The 23294-nt window shown below is 36.5% G+C and overlaps 1 protein-coding gene across 13 annotated transcripts in view; it reads right to left on the bottom strand.

Moving 5' to 3' along the window:
* The window catches only part of CORIN (corin, serine peptidase), a 257422-nt gene that overhangs the window by 179729 nt on the left and 54399 nt on the right, over positions 1-23294 (bottom strand). The window lies entirely within an intron of this gene.

Here is a 23294-nt window from a genome sequence, read left to right as displayed (position 1 = left end):
TGTATCCAAAAAAAAAAAAGTTTTAAATGCATACCCTTTGACACTGTGATATTTCTAATACTTTTATCCTAAGGAAATAATCATGGTTGTGAACATGGATTTATCTACATGGATCTTCATCTCTGCATAGTTTATAATTTTTTTTAACATTTTTAAAGTTTATTTATTTATTTTGTGAGAGAGAGGACAAGCTGGATAGAGGCAGAGAGAGAGAGGAAAGAGAGGATCCCAAGCAGGCTCTCCACTGTCAGCACATCGGGCTCAAACCCATGAACTCCGACATCATGACCTGAGCCAGAGGCAGACGCTTAATTGACTGAGCCCCACAGGTGCCCCCTATAATAAAAAGATAGCAATCACCTAAACGTTCACCAATGGGAGTTGCTTAAAAATACTATGAAACAAACAACAGAATACTTAAATATATGAAAGATGCTTTAGAAGACTATTTAATCACATAGAATGGTGCTTGTATTAAATAAAAATAGCAAGTCACAAAACAATTTGCATACCATGATCCTATTTTTAAAAATACATGGTTACTCAAAGGATTCCAATCTTGTCCATGCTAACAGTTCAGGGTCAGCTCAGAGCCTCCGATTTCATTTTCCTCCATAATTGGCTCACTACCACCTCCGTAGCCTCTCTTTCTCCTTCATTCCCTAAATTTGCATGGTTGGTGTCATATAAATAAAAATATTAATATGAATCCAGGTGATGGGATATTAGGAGACTATTCTATTTTGCTCTTTGAATTCTGTATTCTCTTATTGGTTTATATAAAGATTTATTACTTTTCATTTAAGAAGGTGATAATTAAAATTTTGGTTATTATTTAAGCAAGCTGCTACTTGAACCCAGAGTCTTCAGGTTTCGGAAACACAGTGGAAGAATTAATTCTAATTACGTTGAGGAGGATAAAGGCAAGGGAACAGAGCTCAACAAGAAAGGAAACGTCTCTTCTGATATATAACTCCCAGTCAAAGAAATAAAGGGAAAAACCTCTCCAAACCTAAGGCCAATTTCATTTTAATAAAAACAATGTTTAACAATAATTCTGCATCTCTGACAAAATGGCCGAACAAACCCTTTGATCTGTAATACAGAGCAAATACAGCCTATCACAGAAGGATTCCAGACCTCCGCTTCTGCTTGTTTCCTTCACATAGGTCACCTCAGAGACTTCACTTCTTATCGTCTCACTGCCCTTCCTAGTCTCCTAAGTACACTGCCTAACGTCACGTCTCTTTCAAACCTCTCTGAAAACTGCCCAAACCGTGTAAGAAGTCTTTCCCCCAAATGACCAGATTGTAGCCATTAGCTCGGAGTCTCATTCTTCATGAAAACACACACTTCACCACTGTTTTTATTATCTAACCCAAAATGCGCTGAGCTTAGTGAGGCAGGATCAAAACATGATTTTCCTTTTCAAAGCCAATCAATGACATGTGGAATTTCTCTCATCCTAGAACATAGAGGAGACACGGCCAAAAACTTAAGGGCACAACACTTTTTTCGACCTCCTCAAACTCAAAATACAAAATGGGAAAGACAGGAGTCAGAGAAGAAGAAAATCCAAGTCAAAATAATACTCAGACAGAACACAAACAGACACATAAACACATAAATTCAGCCTCACGTGAGTGCTAAGGTCAGGGGTTCCGGGCACGTTGCATGAATATGACCGTCATGTCATTTGGTGCGGGAGGTTAAAACACATTTCAGTGTGGGAGATAAGCACAGGCAGAGTGATCATACAGACAGTAAACTTCAAAATGACACAACTGTATGTATTGTGCTACAAGCAGAGATGCTTACTTAAAAGAGCTGAGAGTAAGAGTTTGACTCCACCAAAAAAGGTGAAAAAAATAGGTGGAAAATTCAGTCTCAGGAAGACATGTATTGAAAACCAGCAGGTGCCAAGCACCAAACCAGGTACTCAGAGGCCCTCGTTCACAACAATCTGATTTTCACAACCTGCTAAAGTGGTATCACATCTATAGTATACATGAGAAAACTCAATTGCAGAAAGGCTAAGACATCTGCCTGGCTATGCAGAGCCATTCTGTGAAAATTCCAGATCTTCAAACTTAGGTCTTCTGAATAACTTCTGTTTGGAACCACCCCAGGCTAACACCAAAAGGGTTATTATGTTAAAAACATATCTTAAAGAATATAATTCCTAATGGCCCATGAAAGGAAAAGACTAAACAGCATGTAATGGCATGTCATCGATCTGAATTTATATTCATAGATAATGCACCCATGTACACTGACCAGTATCATTCATTTTATATTACATTATTTTCTGTAGGGCTCACAGCTTTGGGGTTTATACACTTGATGATAAACTAAATTTGAAGTGAGGAGATGATCAAAAGGCTAATTCATCCTCACCTAGCCAAAGAATATTGAGAATCAATATTGAGAATACTGAGAAATGAATTTTAAGAAATCATTTGAAAAGTACAAAATAGTAAGGTAACTCACATTTGATGTGCTACTGTGTTATGGCATTGTGAGCTGCACACACACACATGCACAAAAGGTATTTCCTTCCCAGAGGACAGCAAGAGTTCCCATAAGCATATCATCCAAAGTGCTCCTATATCCCTCAATAACATCATCCTATTTTATTTTCATTATAGTATTAGGACTACCTCATACAATCTTGTCTATCTATCTATTTACTCCCAGCGTTCTTCCACAATGATAGAAACCACTGGGATACCAAAGAGTAGACAATAGTTATTCACTGCATGAATGCAAAGATTCAATGGAACAGATTGTCCCCACTAAAAGATTTCTTCCTGCAAAAGATAGTAGATGTGAATGAGCCAGTATATCTCAGACCCAAAGGCACCAATGTTGATGGCTAATACTGCAACTATTGTTTTTAATTATCTGTTCCCTAGAACCTACCATGACCTAGGGAGTCATCCCATCCTGTTTCTTTCACTAGATTAATTTTTATCTTGGACTCCCCTCTGGACTATATAGTGCAGCAGTTGGAAGTAAGAGAGAAAGGGCTGCCCTCCCTTTCCAGTAAAAGGTATACCTTCTGTTACCCTTAAGCATGCTCAATTGCTTGTAGCATGAGACCGCACCCTAGCAGAGAAAACAGAAATCATCATACTGCTGATGTTCAACTATCATTTCAACAGTGTTGGTACCTTCAGCAAGAAAAACATACAATTCAGAGAGGATAGGCTGAGATAGGTTTACAGTAAAAGCCTAAATAAATTATTAGTATCTATTCAAGTTGTCTCTTGTTATTAAATATACTTAAAATTTCCCTTCCACTTATTGTTTTGTATTAAGTAAAACAACTTAAAGGTAAGAAAATAGACAAAAGATCCTTGAGTACCTTCTAGGCTGGATTTATGATTCTAGGTACGTTATATACATTATATACGTTATATACAATATATACGTTATATATATTCTAGGTACGTTACAATCCTATGAGAAAGATTTTTTATTCCTATTTTATATATGATGAGATAGATTCAGTGAGGGTAAGAAAGTGCTCAAAATTACACAGATGTTAACTTGTAGAATCGAAACCAGGTTTTTCTGATCCCATAACCTATTCTTTTCCTCCGTACAATTCTGCCAAAGATACTATTCCATTTTAAACATGGTAAATTCACTTCATTCATTGTAGAATATTTTGATGACTCTCCTTGGATTTAGCAATAGAGCTGCTTCTCTAAGATTGGCAAAAATTAAACGTTCTCAAAGGAAACAGTGAATTTGCTATTAAAAGTAGTTCACCTGTCCTTACTAAGAGTCCATTTGGATTGGGAATGCTTAGTATCTATTCCTGGCTGTACTACAAAGTCAACACAGGTCAGGACTACATCACCAGAATGGAATAATGAAAGCCATTCTCTATTCTAGATAACTGATGGGGACAGTTACATCTTGTCAGAATAATTTCTGGCACAAACTAATATGAAAGGACTTCGTGTACTTAGGAAGATCCGTAAAAGGGTTACAGTAAGATAAGAAGGAACAGAGAGTTAAAGACAGGTCCTTCTGTGAAGATCCTGGCCTCCTAACCAACTCTGTAAACATCTTTGAATCCAAATATGGTAACTATTTTATTTCTCATAAAAGAAAATCAATGAGGGGCGCCTGGGTGGTGCAGTCGGTTAAGCGTCCGACTTCAGCCAGGTCACGATCTCGCGGTCCGTGAGTTTGAGCCCCACGTCGGGCTCTGGGCTGATGGCTCAGAGCCTGGAGCCTGTTTCCGATTCTGTGTCTCCCTCTCTCTCTGCCCCTCCCCCGTTCATGCTCTGTCTCTCTCTGTCCCAAAAAAATAAATAAACGTTGAAAAAAAAATTAAAAAAAAAAAGAAAATCAATGAGACAAAGTAAAACACATGAGTCAACTGTGGCATTTGTAAAAAGTCTTTACAGACATAGTCAAGGGCATTGGTAACTCAATGTCTTGCCAATTTTTGCACATGCAAAAAATGTAAGTGCCTGGCTGGTACAACACTAATTATCAGAGTTACGTATGAGCTACCAAATTTTGCCAGGAGAAGCATGAGGATTGGGATTTAACATTTTCTATATAATTATATCTATTGGTCTGGTTCAAATCCTGCTTTTATTATTCCATATTTATGTGGCTTTTCACAAGTTACTGAACTTTTCTATTTATGTTTCTTCATCTGCAAATTACTATATTTGGGGTTATTATAAGGATTAAGTGATGTTCCATAATGCCTGTCATTAGCACATATGGTGAGTTATAAAACTTTTCACTATTATGATTAACTCATTTGTGACTCACAAAAACTCTGTAGACTAGAAAGGAGAAATACTTGTATCCATGGTGTATGGGTAGAAAAACCGAGGCTGAAACATTAAGCTTTCATCGGCCGTTTTCGTCTAAATTCCGTGATTATATTCCATTACACACACACATACACACACACACACACACACGGTCAAAATTCAAAGTTTCATTAATTAGTTTGCTTACTTGAAAAAGAAACAAATGTTGGGTGTTATATTTAAAAAACATTAGTTATTCATTGAGAAAATATGTATTCTCTATTAAATATAGGCATTAGTCTCGGTGCTAAAGAATTTAAAAATAAGAATTTGAAATTAGACCACATTTTATTTATTTACCCAAAATGTACTTTAACACACATGAAAATTGTTTGGTTTTTAATGCCACTAACGGCAAAAATAAGTTCTAAAATGACGAGAGTATAAGAAACTACTTAGTGACACATCATGTTCATAGAGGGTAGGGTTTATTATAAAATCAGTGCCTCACTTGAGGTTAGTTTTAAACTTCACTGTTCACGAAGGCAATGAGATCTAAGCGGACTTTCCAACATGTGTAGTTTTATTGGGAACCCCATTTCACAGTCAACGTTGAAATACTGGAAGAATATGTGAGAGGGCAGATCTGTAATACCAAGGTCTGCATTATATCAGCTAAGTACTGTGGTTCTTAATGTATTTGTACAACACCCATTCAGATAACCATCTCTCACTCAGAATTCTCTAACTTTAAATTTTTTTTTAACCTTTATTTTTGAGACAGAGAGAGACAGAGCATGAACGGGGGAGGGTCAGAGAGAGGGAGACACAGAATCTGAAACAGGCTCCAGGCTCTGAGCTGTCAGCACAGAGCCCGACGCGGGGTTCAAACTCAAGGACCGTGAGATCACGACCTGAGCTGAAGTTGGAGGCTTAACTGACTGAGCTTAACCGACTGAGGCACCCCCAGAATTCTCTAACTTTAAAATCAGTAAGAAGTCAGTCTCAAGCTGAGCTGATATTTACCTTTGTTACTCTCTGAATTTACAAAGAAAGACTTTACAGAGAATACAATTGTAAAGGGAGTAAGATTGTAAAGGGAATCTCAAAAGGGAATATTGAAAATTTTAGTTCTGGGGATGCATATGATATACTTTTTCTTTTTAACAAATATACCTTTTATCTTATTACAAGGCAGTGTAAGATTAGAAAGTGAAAGTAAAACATAAGCAACCACTCAACAACAAGGAGGAAGAATGGACTAGTTCTTATTGGTTGTATCCTCAGTATCAACTTCCTCATCTCTAATTGGAATATCAGCCATGAAGTTTAGGAGACCTCTCCCTATCCCCGGCTCCAGGCAGGGGTCCTGACTGGCCAATGACTGTTAACTCATGACATTGCTTGGCACTGTCCTTAATTCAAGGGCAAATAAGAGACTGAAGTTGGTCCAATCACAGTAAAACCCAGGGACAGAATGGGCTACCTAATTTAGGGCACTCAGGGTAAATCGCGAATATAGGGCCCCTTGTTCAAAAATTATTTTATATTATTTATATTATATTATTTGTAATATTTATATTATCGTTAATAATTTCAACAAAGCGACAGCAATGCATTAAACAATGGGTGGAGCCCTGTGCTCAGAGTTCTGTGCAACCATACAGGTCAGCATGTTTATGAAGCTGGTCAATGATTAGAAAAGGAGTCCACCCTCCACAAAACTCCATCACTCTCCACGTAGGGATATTTGAGCAGCAGTCCCAGGATTTCTCTATGACATTAGGTAAGAACTAAAGGTGATCAGTTTAAGAGCTGTAGGGGCCTCCAACTTAGAGGACTTCTATCTTTTTCTAAGATTTTAAGGTGTCAGAGGCAGAGATATCCAAACACACAGCATCCCTGGCTTTGTCCACCCATTCAAACATTGCATGAAAGTAGTGTCTCCTCTTGGGAAACTGGATGTATGTGCAAACTACATTTCAACTCCAGCTTGAGAGAGTCATACATCTCTCCAGGGAAGCTGCCTACACAGGACCAGTGAGGAACCCATTCCCTGCCATTGTTAAGTGGCCTCTTTTGTCTCACGTTTATCCAGGAGAGAAAACGTGGTCTAATTCTGCTGATCCAATGTTCCAAACGTTGTGCTGAAATATTTGCGGCTTTATACCTGCTTCTAAATTACAGTGCACATAGTAAAGCCCACCCATCATGAGTCAGTCATTTTGAGCCCTTGACTCACAGGGAATTTCTCAAGAAAATATTAATGGCTATACTGTATCCCTACTATGGACACATTAGATGAATTTGGCCAAACTGTAACTGAAGAGATTTGTAGAACATTAAGAAAAGTGTTTCTTCTTTATCAAGAAGATATTAACAGGAAACTGGGAGTACTTTTCTCCTACTTGTCACCAACAAGAGTAGGTAATGTCAATTCACTTGTCAGATGACAAAAAACAGGACGCTGTAAAATGTGACCTTAGAAAAAAATGTAAATTCTGAAACTTCTCTACTCTCTGCCTTTTCACGTTAGGGTGAAGATGGAAGTAACTGGAGTAGAGGGCCCTGGGATAATAAAGCCAAAAAAGAGAAACACAGGAAGCTTAAACATGTACACGAATGAATGAAGTTGAAACAGCAAAGAAACGGAGTCAAAAATCAGTGAGATTGGGGGCACCTGGGTGGCTCAGTCAGTTAAACGTCTGACTTTTCAGCTCAGGTCATGATCTCACAGTTTGAGAGTTTGAGCCCCATGTCGGGCTCCATGCTGACAGCTCAGAGCCTGGAGCCTGTTTTGGATTCTGTCTCCTCTCTCTGCCCCTCCCCACTTGTGCTCTCTCTGTCTCTCAAAAATACATAAATGAAATTTTTTTTTTTAAATTAGTGAGATTGGCCCAAATTCAAATGGGGTAGAATACAAACAAAGAGAGGCAGAGATCTGAATGGTGCGGTGAAAGCCCTGGAGTACCCAACACAAAAACTCCAAGGGGGAACATCAATTCAATTTTGTGTCTGTGTAGGGACATTGTGATTTTCCTATAATTGGAAAATGTTGGAATGTGAATTTTAATAACGATGAATTAAGTATTTAATATTAGATTTAACATACTGCTATATAAAGCCTTTGCTTTCTCTAGGTGATTTCTTAAAACTATGAAACATAGTATTGTAATTAAAAACTAGTTAATGTCAAAATTCCTCTGTGTAATTACAGGAGAAAGTTTAACTCTGCTACAAAAGTCACTAGGAAAAAAGATCCTGACAGGGGCGCCTGGGTGGCTCAGTCGGTTGAGATTGTGACTTCAGCTCAGGTCGTGATCTCACGGTCTGTGGGTTCGAGCCCGCGTCGGGCTCTGGGCTGACATCTCAGAGCCTGGAGCTTGTTTCGGATTCTGTGTCTCCCTCTCTCTCTGACCCTCCCCTGTTCATGCTCTGTCTCTCTCTGTCTCAAAAATAAATAAACATTAAAAAAAATTTAAAAAAAAAGAAAGATCCTGACAAAATTGATACAATATTGGTAAGCTGGGAGACAGCATATTGAGATTCATTGTACTATTCTCTCTACTTTTGTGTGTGACTAAAAATTTTTGTGTAAATTGATTTTTTTAAAGAATGAATTCTGAAATATTAGAAAATAATCTAAAAGTCCACCCATGATAAACATTGAGAAATATTTTGTAAACTAAAACAAATTTCTTTCATGTGAACAGTTGAACTCTCCATCAAGAAAAGGAAATCTCAGGATTCCAGAAAGACAGTAGCAAACTGACAACAAAAGCAGTGAGTACATGAGATGACATCACATGAATGAATATCACATGAGTCAATATTACAATGGCCTTGTCTTGAAGGAAGCTATCATTTTCAATAACGAAATGAAACCTTGCAGGGGTGCCTGGGTGGCTCAGTCGGTTGAGCGTCAGACTCCTTGTTTCAGCTCAGGTCATGATCTCACGGTTTCGTGAGTTTGAGCATTGGGCTCTGCACTGATGGTACGGAGCCTGCTTGGGATTCTCTCTCTTCCTCTTTCTCTGTCCCTGCTCTGTTCACACTGTCTCTGTCTCTCTCAAAATAAATAAATAAACTTAATTTAAAAAATTAAGAAAAAAAAGAAATGAAGTCTTGTATCCATAAGAAGCACAAAGAGGAACAAAGATCCCCCCAACAAAAAACAAGGACTCAGTTAGCTCAGGCATAGTATGAGGATGCCTGTCTGACTCTGCCTAGGTTCTGATTGGAAACAAAACATTTCTTTGGGCACTTTTTACCACAGTTCTAGCCTTCCCAAGCGTTTGAAATTACAACTATGCATGTGATCCAAGAACCACAAAAATGAAATATTAACATAAAAATTGGTCCCAGGACAGTATTACCTTGGGGTGCCTGGTCAAACTGAACACAAAATTGTCCTAGAGTGCCATGACCTGAATCCAAGGAAGTTTATAACCTAAAGTCATAAACCCATAAACCCAATCCATTAAGAGAAAGAATAATAAATCATTAGCCATAACCAGCAGCAGTATTAAAAGTCTGAGAACTTCAGACAATTGAACAATCAATGGAGGCTATTAAACAAGTGTGAATGGGGGCACCTGGATGGCTCAGTCGGTTAAGCATCTGACTACAGCTCAGGTCATGATCTCACAGTTCATGAGTTCGAGCCCCAAGTCAGGCTCAGTGCTGACAGCATGGAGCCTGGAGCCTACTTCAGATTCTGTGTCTCCCTCTTTCTATGCCCCTCCCCCACTCAGGCTGTGTCTCTCTCTCTCTCAAAAATAAATAAACATTAAAAAATTAAAAAAAAAAACACGTATGAATGAAACAACTAAAGACAAAAATGTAGTCATTTGAATGACACACTATAAATTTAAAAAAACTGGACAATCTGAAACGAAACCAAACAGAATCTCTAGAAATGAAAAATACATATAAATGATAAAATTTCAAAGTCAGTGAATAGAGTAAAATAGAAGATTAGATACTGCTGAAGAGAGAACTAAAGAACTAGAAGACAAACCTGAGAAATATACCAGAATTTAGCACAAAGATTAATGAAGGATGGATGAGAATGTCCAACCTAAGTGTAATTGGAGTTCCAGAAAGACAGAATAGAAACATCAGGAGGGAGGTTATATTCATAGCATTAAAAGCTGAGAATTCTCCCAAACTGAAGAAATATCTGAATCCCCAAATTCAAGAAGTACATCTTCCAGACAAGATATATAAAAAGAAATACAGGGGCACCTGGGTTGCTCAGATGATTGAGCATATCGCTCTTGATTTCAGCTCTAGTCATGATCCTAGGGTCATGGAATCAAGCCCCGCATCAGGCTCCGTGCTAAGTGTGGAGCCTGCTTAAGATTCTCTCTCTCTCTCTCTCTCTCTCTCTCTCTCTCTCTCTCTCATTCTCTCTTTCCTTCTGCCCCTCTCCCCTGTGCACATTCTCTCTCTCTAAAATAGATAGACAGATGATAGATAGATAGATAGATAGATAGATGATAAACAGAAAGAAAGATACCCACATTCCATCCATTGTAATATAACCAGTTTATTTTAAAACACACACAAAACTTCAAACATCCAAAGACAAAATTCCAATTGCCTACAAGGAAATAAAATTTAAGTTGGCACTAAAGTTTCTGATAGCATTGAAGAATCCAGATAAATGTGAAATAAAATTCTTAGATTGATGAGAGGAAAAAAATTGCCAACCTAGCTAAACAGTCATGCCATTTTGAGGGGGAAATAAAGACATTTGAAGATAAACCAAAACTGAAATAGTTCCCACTGGTCAAACCTCCAAGGAGTATTTTCAATTAAGAAGAGAATTTAACACAGAAGGAAGAAGCAGGAAGCAAGAAGCAATGGTGATTATTAAATTATGTATACTTGAAATCCTTCATCACATTGAAAAAGAATGCAAGAGGCTTCTTTGTAAAGACTTCTTTAAATTGCCTAAAAATTTGCGAGGTTGAGTAGCACTGGCTATGGTATTTATTTATTACCATAAAAATCAGAAACCTGGGGCTTATTGCTTTGCTTGCTCACAAACATAGAGGAAAATAAGAGTATTCCTCATATTTTAAAGTTTGAAAAAAAAATGAAAGTCTGTACCTTGGATGCAGAAAGGAACTAAGAAAGAAAATGATGTATTTTAAGTTAAATCAGATTATTGAATTATTTTGATTTTGGAACGTTACACTATATATCTGTTGCCTGTATTTCCATATCCTATGTAAACTTTAATTCAATCCCTACTATTAGAAGATGTGGAAAACAACCTATGTAACTAACAATGAAATGAGGCAAGCATAAGTAGAAATCTATTTTAAATTATTATTGTATTTGCTGCTATAGTCAATAAATATTAATAGTGCCTACGTAATAGAGCTTTCATGTAATCAAGTATATAGCATAATACTGAGCACACAATAAATTTGACATTATTTTGCTAGTCTTTTTTTCTTTCAAAAGATACATTGTATATTACTTAACATAATATGAATATATATAATGTTGCAATGCATCACAATGCTCTGTATATATGCAAAGTATATTATTTAGTCTACTTATTCGCTCACTAACCTATCTTGAACATTTCCACATATCAGTATGTATTCTTCCACAACATTGTTTTTAATGGTTGTACATTTATTCATACAATGAATCAAAAGGAAGGGATGGGGAGAAGAACAAAAGACTGATTAAAAACCCATTAAAAAATATAACCCAGAAACAAACAAACCCAAAATCTTTATAAATGCTATGTATTATAAGAAAACACTAAGGAAAGAGTTTAATAAAACAACAGCTCAAATGATCCAATTAAAAAATAGGCAGAAGATGTGAACAGACATTTCTCCCCTAATTTCTCCCCTAATTCTCCCCTAATTTCTCCCCTAATTTCTCTCTTAATTATGAGTACAAACTGATGGTTACCAGAGGGGGGTGCTAGGTTAATTAGGTGATGGGGATTAAGGAGGGCACTTGTCATGATGATCACAGAGTGATGTATGGAATTGTTGCATTACTATATTGTATGCTGGAAACTAACATAACACAATATGTAAACTAACTGGAATTAAAATAAATATATATATTTATTTTAATATATATATATATATATATATATATATATATATACATGCATAAAATATATGTTTACCAAAAAAAATACAGCTCAAAGACAAAAGAAAAAATTGTAATAAAAGAAAACTAAGAAAATTGCGGCTATAAGACTAATAATAGTAATTTAACACTGAAAATGTTTACAAGTAATAAATCAAAATTGACGAGTCTTAGGATAATCACTATAAGCACATTTAAGAAGATGCACATGTAAGGAAAATAGCAAGTCAACAAAAAATATCCTTCTAAATCCAAGAACCCAGAAGTGGAAGAGAAAAGTCCTGAAAATGTTAGTAAGAAAAATTTTTCCTGAGGCCCCTGGATGGCTCAGTCAGTCAAGCATCTGACCTTGGCTCAGGTCATGATCTCACAGTTTGTGAGTTCGGCCCATGTCAGGCTCCGTGCTGACAGATCAGAGTCTGGAGCCTGCTTTGGATTCTCTGTTTCCTTCTCTCTCTGCCCTGCCCCTTCTTGTGCTCTGTATCTCTTTCTCTCAAAAATTAACATCTTTAAAAAATATAACAAATAAAAGAAAATTTTTTTCCTGAAATGAAGGAATAAATGAATCTGCATATGAAAAAGGCAACCATATTTCGTTATGACATCAGAATGATGGACATCAAGATACAAACAGTTTAAGTTAATAAACTTAATAGAAGAATTCTTCAAGAACTTTGTCAGGAAGTAAGGACCAAATGTGTTCATTGTCCTTGAGTTGTCACTTCTTTCGCTTTATGTTGAACAGAGACAACTATTACGTATTTAAAAAAAAAATTTTTTTTTACATTTACTTATTTTTGAAAGACAGAGAGAGACAGAGCACTAGTCGGGGAGGGATAGAGAGAGAGGGAGACACAGAATCTGAAGCAGGCTCCAGTCTCTGAGCTGTCAGCACAGACCCCGACGCGGGGCTTGAACTCACAAATTGTGAGATCATGACCTGAGCCGAAGTCATAGGCTCAACTGACTGAGCCACCCAGGTGCCCCAACTATTACGTATTTTCAAAGAAGGAAAAAATATTTTCCTTTTCAATTCAAAATTAAGATTACAGTGTTTTACTTATTTTTGTATCTGTATCTCTTTTCTCTTATGTTGAAAATGTTGGTTCCTGACAACATGAATGTAAATACTTACTCACTTTCTCCTGTAATGTGCAAACAACGCTTTCAAAATAACAACCCCAATATAACAATAAGACTGAAGACTGCCTAATGGAAACTTGAAATGAATTAAAGATTTAAATATAACACCTAAAACCATAAAATTCCTAAAAGAAAACAGGAGAGGGGGGAGCTTCCAAACATTGATCTTGGCAATGGTTTTTTTGATAAGATACCAAAAGTACAGGCAACAAAAGCTAAGTAAATAAGTGAAACCACATAAAACTAAAAAACTTGAAAATGCAACCTCTGAAATGAAAAATCATTTGTAAATCATATATCCAATCAGTGGTTAATAGTCAAAATATATAAGGAACTCACACAACTCGGTAGCAAAAAAACAAATAATCCTAATTTTAAAATGGGCAAAGGACCTGAATAGATAGTTTCCCAAAAAAGACATACAAACTGCTAAAAATAATATGAAAAGATGCTCAACATCTCTAATCATCAAGAAATGCCAATCAAAACCACAATGAAATATCATTTCACACCTGTTAGGATAGCTATTATCAAAAAGACAAGAGATAACAAGTGTTGATGAGGATGTAGAGAAAGGAGAACCCTTGAACAGTGTTGATGGGAATGTAAATTGGTGCAGCCACTATGAAAAACAGTGTGGAGATTCCACACAAAAATAAAAATAGAACTACCATATGACCCAGCCATGCCACTTCTGGGAAAGCACAATTTCTTTCTTATCTGCAAAAAAATGAGAACACCAATTCACAAAGATACATGCACCCTGTGTTCACTGCAGCATGATTTACAACAGCCAAGACATGAACAACATCAACGCCCATTGATGGATGAATGGATAAAGAAAATGTAATGGAATATCATTTGGTCATAAGAAGAAATCCTGTCAATTGCAACAACATGGATAAACCCAGAGAAAGACAAATACTGCATGGTATCATTTATATGTGGAATCTTAAAAAAAAAAAAAAAAAAAAGGGATTTCACTGAAACAGAGAACAGACTTGTGATTGCTAGGGGCTGAGGGGAAATAGACAGATGTAGATCAAATGGTACAAATTTTCAGTCACAAGATCAATAAGCTCTGAGGATCTAATGTACAACAGGGTGACTATAGTTAATGACCCTGTGTGATAGACTTGAATTTGCTGAGAGTAGAAGTGTTCTCAGCACACACACACAGAGTTAACTACATGAAATCATGGATGCATCAATTACCTTGATCTCGGCAAACATGTCAAAATGTGTATGTATATCAAATCATCACATTTTCCACTGAAAATATATGCAATTATATTGGTCAATTTTTCCTCAGTAAAGTTGGGAGGAAAACAATACTACTTGTTGAAGTTTAAGCTTTCTTTGCAATTCTTTAGGTGCTTAGAGTACATCCACTAGGGATGAACAATCAAAATATTCTAAGTTCAGTGGAGATAATTCGTTTATTTTAGATGGTCAAGTCACTAACTTGATATACAGTTAGATAACTTGTTGCCTTGTTTTCAATTTTTAATGAATTTCTTCCTTTGGTATAATTGTTCATTAAGTAAGTCATTTACCTGATTCTAAATCAAAGCTACATGAATGGTACATATGAACATGTCTTATTTGCATCTCTGTCACTTCCTTCCTGCCTCTCGTCACCAATAAGAAACATTTTTATTAGTTTCTAGTGTATCCTCTGTTTATTTTTTAAGGTAAATAAATAATTTCCCCTTTCCATTTATCACACAAAAGGTGACATTTTATACACTGTTTTGCACCTTGACTTACTGATTCACTATTTAGTCCAGAAATCATTATGTATATAATATATTATACATTATATATACATAATATATATATATGTGTGTAGCAATCTACCTCATTATCTTCCCAGATGTATCTTACACTATTACTTGGCTAAACCATGTTTTGTTTTGGTTTTAACAGTTCCCTCCTAATGGACATTTAGAGTATTTCATTCTTTTGTAATTGCAAATAATGTCAAAGCATCCAGGTTTTTGAGGGATATTCTTTTTAGAATTAAAGAAATTTTCTTTCTTTTTTACTGTCAAATTTTAACAAATGTGTTTGCTTCAGCAATTGAGATGATCGATAAAAGAAATCTACTGTATTAATTAAATGAGGAGACATACGAATAAAGTGTCTAATGTTAAGCCATCCTTGCATTTTTATAAAGCCTGTTTTGTTAAGATGCAATGTATTTTTTGGTATTAATAGATTTGGTTGCTGATATTCTATTTAATAGCTTCGCATTTTATAAGTGAGACTTGCATTAGTCTACCCAGGCTGTTATAACAGAATACCATACACCAGGTGGCTTAAAGAACAGAAATTTATTTTTCTCACAGTTCTGGAACTGGAAGTCTAAGATCAAGGTGACAGCATGGTGTGTTTCCAATGAAACCTCTCCCCTTGGGTTACAGAGGATGTCGTCTGGCTGTGTGTGGTCACATGACCTCTTTTGGGGGTGAAAATGGAGAGAGGGAGAGCAAGTTTTCCTCTGTCTCTTCTTATAAGGGCACTAATCCCATCATGATGGTCCCCCCTCATGACCTGCTTTAGCCCTAATTACCTCCCAAAGTCCCCATCTCCAAGTGCCATCACACTGGGTGTCAGAGCTTCAACATACGAATTTTAGAGGGATACAAACATTCAGTCCATAACATTCCACCCTTGCCCCTCCCAAATTCATGTCCTTCTTAACGCAAAATATATTTATTCTATCCCCAAAGCCCTAAAAGTCTTAAGTCAATCCAGCATCAACTCCAAAGTCTAAAGTCCAAAGTCTTATCTAAATACTATCCACATCAGATATGGGTGGGACTCAAGGTACAGTTCATCCTGAGGCAAAATTCCTCTCCAGCTGTGAAACTGAAAACGGACTTGTTATGTGCTTCCAAAATGCAATGGTGGGACAGGCATAAGATAGACATCTCCATTCCCAAAGGGAGAAACAGGAAATAAGGAAGGGGTGGCCGGTCCTCACCTGAACACTGACAGAACTTGATGTGTCCCCACACATTACTTGCTTCACTGCATCTCATGATTGGCTATAACATGGCCACTTGGCCAATCCCTGGACTCTAAAACTAGCAGAGACTTTTGATTTAAAGTGTCCATTTCTTTTTCATGGCAGCACTCTTGTATTATTTATGTTTAAACTTTTCTGTTGACTTTAAAGGATACATAATATGGTAACATACTGTGGCTTAATAGCCATCGAGTTAACATAAATCAGTTTCTTAATGTATATCCATTGTCAGAACACATTTCTAAACATACAACCAAAGCAGAAACAAACTCTCTGAGCTGATTACTTAATAAACAATGAAATTTGAAAAGAAATTTCAAGAAGGGAATTGTATAATTCTAGACCTCCCACTTCCTGAGGTGATCAAATTCTCAGTAGTACCTATAAAAGCAAGGTTGGCCTTCCCATAAAATTGAAAACTATTGTTCAATTTATCTAAGATAATTATATGATAAATAAGTTTTTAAATATAAGAATGAAACAGTATAATCTCACCAAAAATTAAAACTCCAGGTCAAACCTTTAAACTAAAATTTACCTTTATAATTATAAATAAAACTTTATTGTTTGGGGAAATGTTGTATTTCTTACAGCATATAAATGGTATGAATTAGAAACCTTATCTTTTAAAGAAATAAGAAGAATTGAAATAGACCATGTTTTCCTCTGTCATTGAAACTCCTATAGAATTTCTCAGGTTGTAAATATGTTCATTATCTTAAGGCAGTGACCAGACAGCAGCTACGACTGGGGGACAGGATTTCTACCTGACTCACCCTTATAGTCTGCACAGCCAAACCCCAGAGCATGGCACCCAATAAACAGTTGCTGATGAATAAATGGTGCTTCCCAGAATATCCTAAACTCTCAGAAATTGAGATGCCTCATAAAGCCTGGAAGAGTACGTACACATCAGAGTGAATTCACACCAATTAACATAATTATAAACAAGTACTGTAAGTTTTATCAATTCAAACACCACATACAAATATTAGATTAATGATGCAGTGGAGAAAAATATAAGCATAAAATATGTTAACAATAAAAGACAAGGAGTGGTTTATATCAAATGTAAATTGGTACAAAGCTTTTGGCTTACAAAACTCATTATCATATTCATTTCAACTACAAGTAAGTGAAAAGACATATTCTCCAAAGGCATAAATAACAGCAAACAGATTCCCACTGATGGTTTTTTTTTTTTTTGCTTTCAACACAGAATTGTACAAAGACCAAAAACCTAAGACAGTCAGCAAATTGAATGATTCAGGCAAAAGAATATACACAATGCCAATTTTCTTTCAGAACCAGAGAGTAGAATAATTTACACAGTTGTTTTTGTTTGTTTGTTTGTTTAGTTTTATCTGAGAATTTGTCTTTTAAAAGATGATTTGTAACCTTGAATTGTTATTGGGACTGTGATTGTAATGCAGTATTACCTTGTTATTATTATTTTTTTCTTTATACAGATCAAAGATATTGGGCTGTTCTTTCAGAAAAGGAAATTGATAATAAATCTGGAGAGGAAAATTTTGAGCCACAGGCCTTTGACATAACTACCTAAACTCTGACTCGCTTGCTTTAGTAATGTGTTACAGGAACATGCTTTTGGGGGAATATGTCACCTGTGGAATGTGGGGGAATATGTCACCTGTGGAAGGATTCCTTTTGGAAAGAAGGTCAGAAAGTCTTACCCAGAGATCTTTGAGAAGGGAAGACTGGGACTGTAGTCAAAGGAGAGTGAGCCAGTCACCAATCCATTACCCCTTTCAAAAGCCTACCTCTGCAAGTTTGCTCTCTCTGGGAGAGACCCAATACTTCCCAGTCATCCAAAGATGAAATGAGGAGAAAAAAGGAAGAGTGGGGGGAAAAAAAGAGAGTCCAGTGTTACATTCAAATTTCCTTTCTCTCTCTCCCAAGAAGGGTGCCGATCTTCACTAGAAAGCTACCATGCGAACTGGAAGAACATGAAGCAATTATTCAAATGCTTTGCTGGCTCTTGCTTAGATGTTGATGCTAGCGAGAAGCCCATGTCTGAATCTCATAAGTATTCTTTAAGCCTGAAGAATATGATTAATATACAGCGGAGGGCAACCAACTGGACGTGAACATTGGTGTGGAACACTGGGGGTTAGCAGAGTACATAAGCGATGGTGTCCAGGATCATGACTGTGTTACGGAAACTGGTCTGGATCACCCAGCAGAAGAACCAAGTGGCACTCAGAGATCTTGGAAGGCAGGAGGTTTATTTTACACCGGGGGTCTCAGAGGAGATCGTTCTCCAGAGGACTGAGTGCAGGGCATCAACAGAGGGGACAGTTTATAGTCTGTTACTTCCGTATTCCTCATTAGTAGTAATTTGGTGCTCGCGGCAAGCAGGGTGGGAAGAAGAACCCGGAAACGGAAGTCTTTAGGCAGGGACTGAAATTCCCCTATCAGTCCTGTCGGCCATTTTATAACAGATTTTTCCCTATCAACTACAGTAAATTTTGTAGTAGCAAATTCCTAATGAAGCAGCTTAAACAGGCCTTCAACTCTCTTAGCTACCAAAAACTACTTTTTTCATCTGGAATATGTGTCCTTACTCATAATTCAAAGACCCCAAAAGTGCCTATACATAGAATTTTTACTGTCTATGAAGAATCTGATTTGAAGAAAAATAGCATTTCTATTTCCATTAATCTCCTACTGAAATTGAGCATACTTAAATTATCAATGCAGGTAACAAATGTAGGAGAACAAATTAAAAGTTATATCTGGTATTTTCATATCAACCTGGAGTTATTATAGACGTTTCAAATTATTATTTATGCTCATCCCTGTTATAAAATTATAGTTATTGGCCTATAACTAGATACCATTGTTTAATGCATTAATAGACACGTGAATTACTGTACCATGAATTTGTATTTCTAATATTTTGGTAACTTTATTGTAATAAAATTGCCTTCCTTTGTGATTCTGTGTAATTTTTTTTTAAGCACCAAAACAATACTCTGAGAAGGTACCCAGAGGCCTCATCAGATTTCAGAAAGAGCCCTGGGCACAAAAAATTTAAGAAACTCTGCCATAGGGTTAGGGTGGGGGTGGGGTCAAAAAAGAAGAAGAAGAAGAAGAAAAAGAAGAAGCAGCAGCTTTGCCCTAGAGCATCACTGCTTTTTCTGGAGATGTGACACAAACAGCTAGCATTCTGTCACCCTAAAGCAGTATTTTGCAAGCTGAAAATTGTATAGGCATTTTTACGGGAAGAAAGTTATGCAAGTATATATACAATTAGATATAAACCACTTTATGCCTATAGATCTAACACAACTACAAAATTAGTGTGTATAAATTAAATTGAAACAAAACTACAAAACTAATGAAATTTAAGTTAATTACATTAATGAATAATATTAACATTATTCTCTGAAAAGCATGGTGCTGAGGCACAAGTTTCTTCTGTCTTTAGGACACTTATACTACAATGTATTCCAGCTGAGTAAGTGGGTCACCATTTTTCTCCATCTGAGTTGCCCTGAAGGTGCCCTTTGCACAAGAAGCTGGTATGAACTTTAGTTCTGCAACTGAGAAGAATATCAAGTCTGCCTCTGTTCCTTTCTTGATGCGTGGCAAATGTCTAAGCAATGCAGCTTAGCAGCAACATAAATCATAAATAGAAGCTCAAATACAGGCATCAAAAGTCCATGTAAGTACTTGTTATAAGATGGTTATCCAGGTTATCGAGATCAGGCTTACATTAGCTATTTTATATTGTCGTTGAAATGAAAGCATATACTTAAGAAATTGTTACAGAGAATTCTTGGATCCCCAGAATACATCTGAGGTCTCTCAGACCCCAGATGGAGAAGTACTATCCAACAACAACAGAGGAATGCTAAGGATACAATTCTCAGATGCATTTAATCCATTCACTCATCTACATTTACACATGTAAGAACAGATAAGCACAGATTCCTACTCCAAACGGCACAATAATCCACAGTCAGCAATCTACAGAGGTGTGTATCTTACTCTGAGGACAGCAGAACTGAGTTTTGAAAAATATAATAAAGACATCTAGGGTTCTATTGTTAATAGTATTAGAAACCGTCAGGATAAAAGAAAGATTTCTGATGTCTAATTAGACTCCCTCTCCCAAGTACTCCCTTGGATAGTTGCCTGATGAATAGTACTTGTGGCAAAACTTCCAAAGATGCTCTCTAATCCTCTTAGCCTCATATTCTTGCAGAACTCATTTTCAAGCTAATAGAAATACTATGTAACAAACAGAAAACCAGGAAGAAAGAATAACCTTAGGGTTTTTGATTGGTATATAAGCTTTCTACACTCAGCAAATTTTGAGCATGTGGTTAGGGCACTTTTGGTACAAAGTTATCAGTGCTAATAAATCTCTGCTTTTTAGACAGCTTCACTGTTCTGATCCAAGTCATTTTATATTCAGAAGACTCTATATAGTTCCTTGAAGAAAAAAAAAAAAAGTAAACATAAGGTGAATGTCCACTGTTAGGAGAATCGTTGAAATAAAGTATGGCCTAATGACAATATGGACTGCTATTCAGTCATTGTAATAATGAATTAAAGCTAAATTGTTGTCTTGGAGACATTTACTCAAAGTATTCTTGAATGAAGAAAACATTTTATGTAATAAATGTGATCCCATTTTTTGAAAAACAATGACAAGAAAACCTGTACGTATGTTATTCTATATACAGGTATGTGCATATATGTTTGTGTATGATTATATGAGCATGGGGAAAACTATAAAATCATATACACTAAGTAGTCAACATGGGTTAACCATGGGCAGATTGGGGGTAATATAATGCAAAAGGAAGGAGAGGGAATGAAGAGATTTATGCAAAAAAAAAAAAAAAGAAAAAGAAAAATACTTCCATTTAAGCATAATATGTATAATATGAACATAGTTGTGCATTATAAAAAAGAAGAAAACAAGCTCCCAATGTAGGAGGAGATGAAAAACAAGCACTAGAGTAGATAAGGAAGATAAAAATGATTGAGGGGTAGGAAGCAATTCCCGAACAGCACAGTAAGATCCTCCAGAAATATGCGCCTATGTAAAAGCAGTGAAAACACTGGAAAAAAAAATTATCAGAATCAAATTTCTCAAAACTTTGGAATTTAACCAAAGGCTTGCATCAATTAGAGGAACATTTATTCAAGAAAAATGACTGAACCATAGTGAGAACTCTGAGCTTTGTAGCATTTCATCTTGCCCTATTTCCATCACCATCTCCTCAGTTTTGCGGTAACCTTGAAAACCAATGGCTTTGCATTTATTGCAAAAACCTGCAACTGAGGGGGGAGGCAATGGAGAAGAAAGAATGGGTTTGAAGCTATCCAAAAAGCCGTCCCCAGAAAACTGTCATTATTCAACCTGTCTGGAAGATCCCTGGAAAGAATCCATTCTCAGAGCTTCTCCTTACTTGACCTGACTCAGAACTTTTTGTTGTTGTTGTTTCTGACTCAGAACTGTCTATATGCAAACAGCCCTATCCCCAGGGCACTTGTCAAAAACAATGTGTGGCGGTTGCTAAACTTCACAGCTACCTAAGGCAAAGATGCCCGTGGAAATAAGAGGCTGACCCAAAACACTTAAAAAGGAAAAACTGGAGAATAAGATAGCCAAAGGGGCCTTAGAATGGCTCTGATACATTCTCTGGGACCTAGAAGGCCAGACTGTGCACATATTCAAGAAAGCTATGAGGAGCCAGTCCCAAAGCCACATAATTATTATATAATGCTGTTTATATGAAGTGTTCAGAATAGGCAAATCCATAAAGACGGAAAGTGTAGGAGTTTGGGACACAGGATGGGAGAATGGGGAAATGAGGAACAATGGATACAACATTTCTTTTTTCTTTTCTTTTTTTTTTTTTTTAATGTTCATCCATTTTTGAGAGAGAGAGAGAGCGCGCGCACATGCACATGAGTGGGGGAGGGGCAGAAAGAGAGACACACAATCTGAAGCAGGCTCCAGGCTCTGAACTGTCAGCACAGAGCCTGAGGCAGGGCTCGAACTCACAGACTGTGAGATCTGAGCCGAAGTCAGATGGCCAAGAGAGCCACCCAGGTGCCCCCAACACTTTTTGCATGGAGGAAAATGTTCTAAAATTAGATAGTTGTGGTGGTTGCACAACTCTGTGAATGCATTCTTAAAATCTTGTATTTTACGTATTAGAGGGTGAATTTTATAGTAGGTGGATAATAACTCAAAAAGTGTTCTTTTGATTAAAGTGAATGATAGATATGATGCATTCTCATCTGATGCAGAGATTTCGGATCTGGTTATCAAACAACATGATGAGAAAAAGGAACATCTTAAGCTTTTAGCACATTACCCCACTCTTTTGTCACTTCAATTCCTGATCAGTTTCCAGGATATTCCATTGGCCACCATATTATTTTTAACCCAAATGCTTTTGGTTGGTCAAAGAGTTTTTTTTTTTTTCTTTCCTTAAAATTCAGTTTATGCTTCAATACATATACAAGGAGAAAAGGGGAAAATACAAAAGGCAACCTAGAAAAATGCCTTGCTAAAATATAACATGCGAGCTATCAACCTTTTCCCTTTCCGTGTCACAGCTGGGTTTCAAAATGCAGCTCATGGAAGTCCAGCAGTAACAGATGTCACATAAAACCTACTTTATACATTTACAAAGCTCTGTCACACAGTGTCATACAGGGAGGATTCTGATTAAGACTTTACAAACTAAGGTATTCTATGCTTTGGCTTGATATTAAGGATGCCCAGGGGCAAATGTGTTCAGGAGAGGCTACTTCCTGGTACCTTTTGCCAGAAGGTTAGTCCTCGGTTTCCTACCCAGGATATTTGGATGGAACAGAATGTCTGGCCACTGTATTTTTGGACTGAAGTGGACTTAAATAGCTTTTACATATGCCAGGAATTTAAAATGACATTTTAATTAGAGAGCAATTTTTTCAGAGGGACAAAAGCAAATTCTCTCCTAGGTGTTAGTAGTGATACAAGGGACTACATGATATTTTAAATAAAACTGGTTAAGTAACTACTAAGTGCAGAAGTGTGATCAGACATTATTAATGAGAAGTGACAAAGCAGATATTAAAAATTTGAAATGTCTGCAGTTTGTTTACTTATTCATTCAATAAATATTTTCTTGTGCACTGGCTATACAGCAGCAAACAAAACAGACGAG

Source organism: Felis catus, chromosome B1, assembly GCF_018350175.1.
Source record: "Felis catus isolate Fca126 chromosome B1, F.catus_Fca126_mat1.0, whole genome shotgun sequence".
Classification (NCBI taxonomy): Eukaryota; Metazoa; Chordata; class Mammalia; order Carnivora; family Felidae; genus Felis; species Felis catus.
The sequence above is the reverse complement of the archived record's forward strand: the minus strand, read 5'-3'. Positions and strand labels throughout refer to the sequence as shown.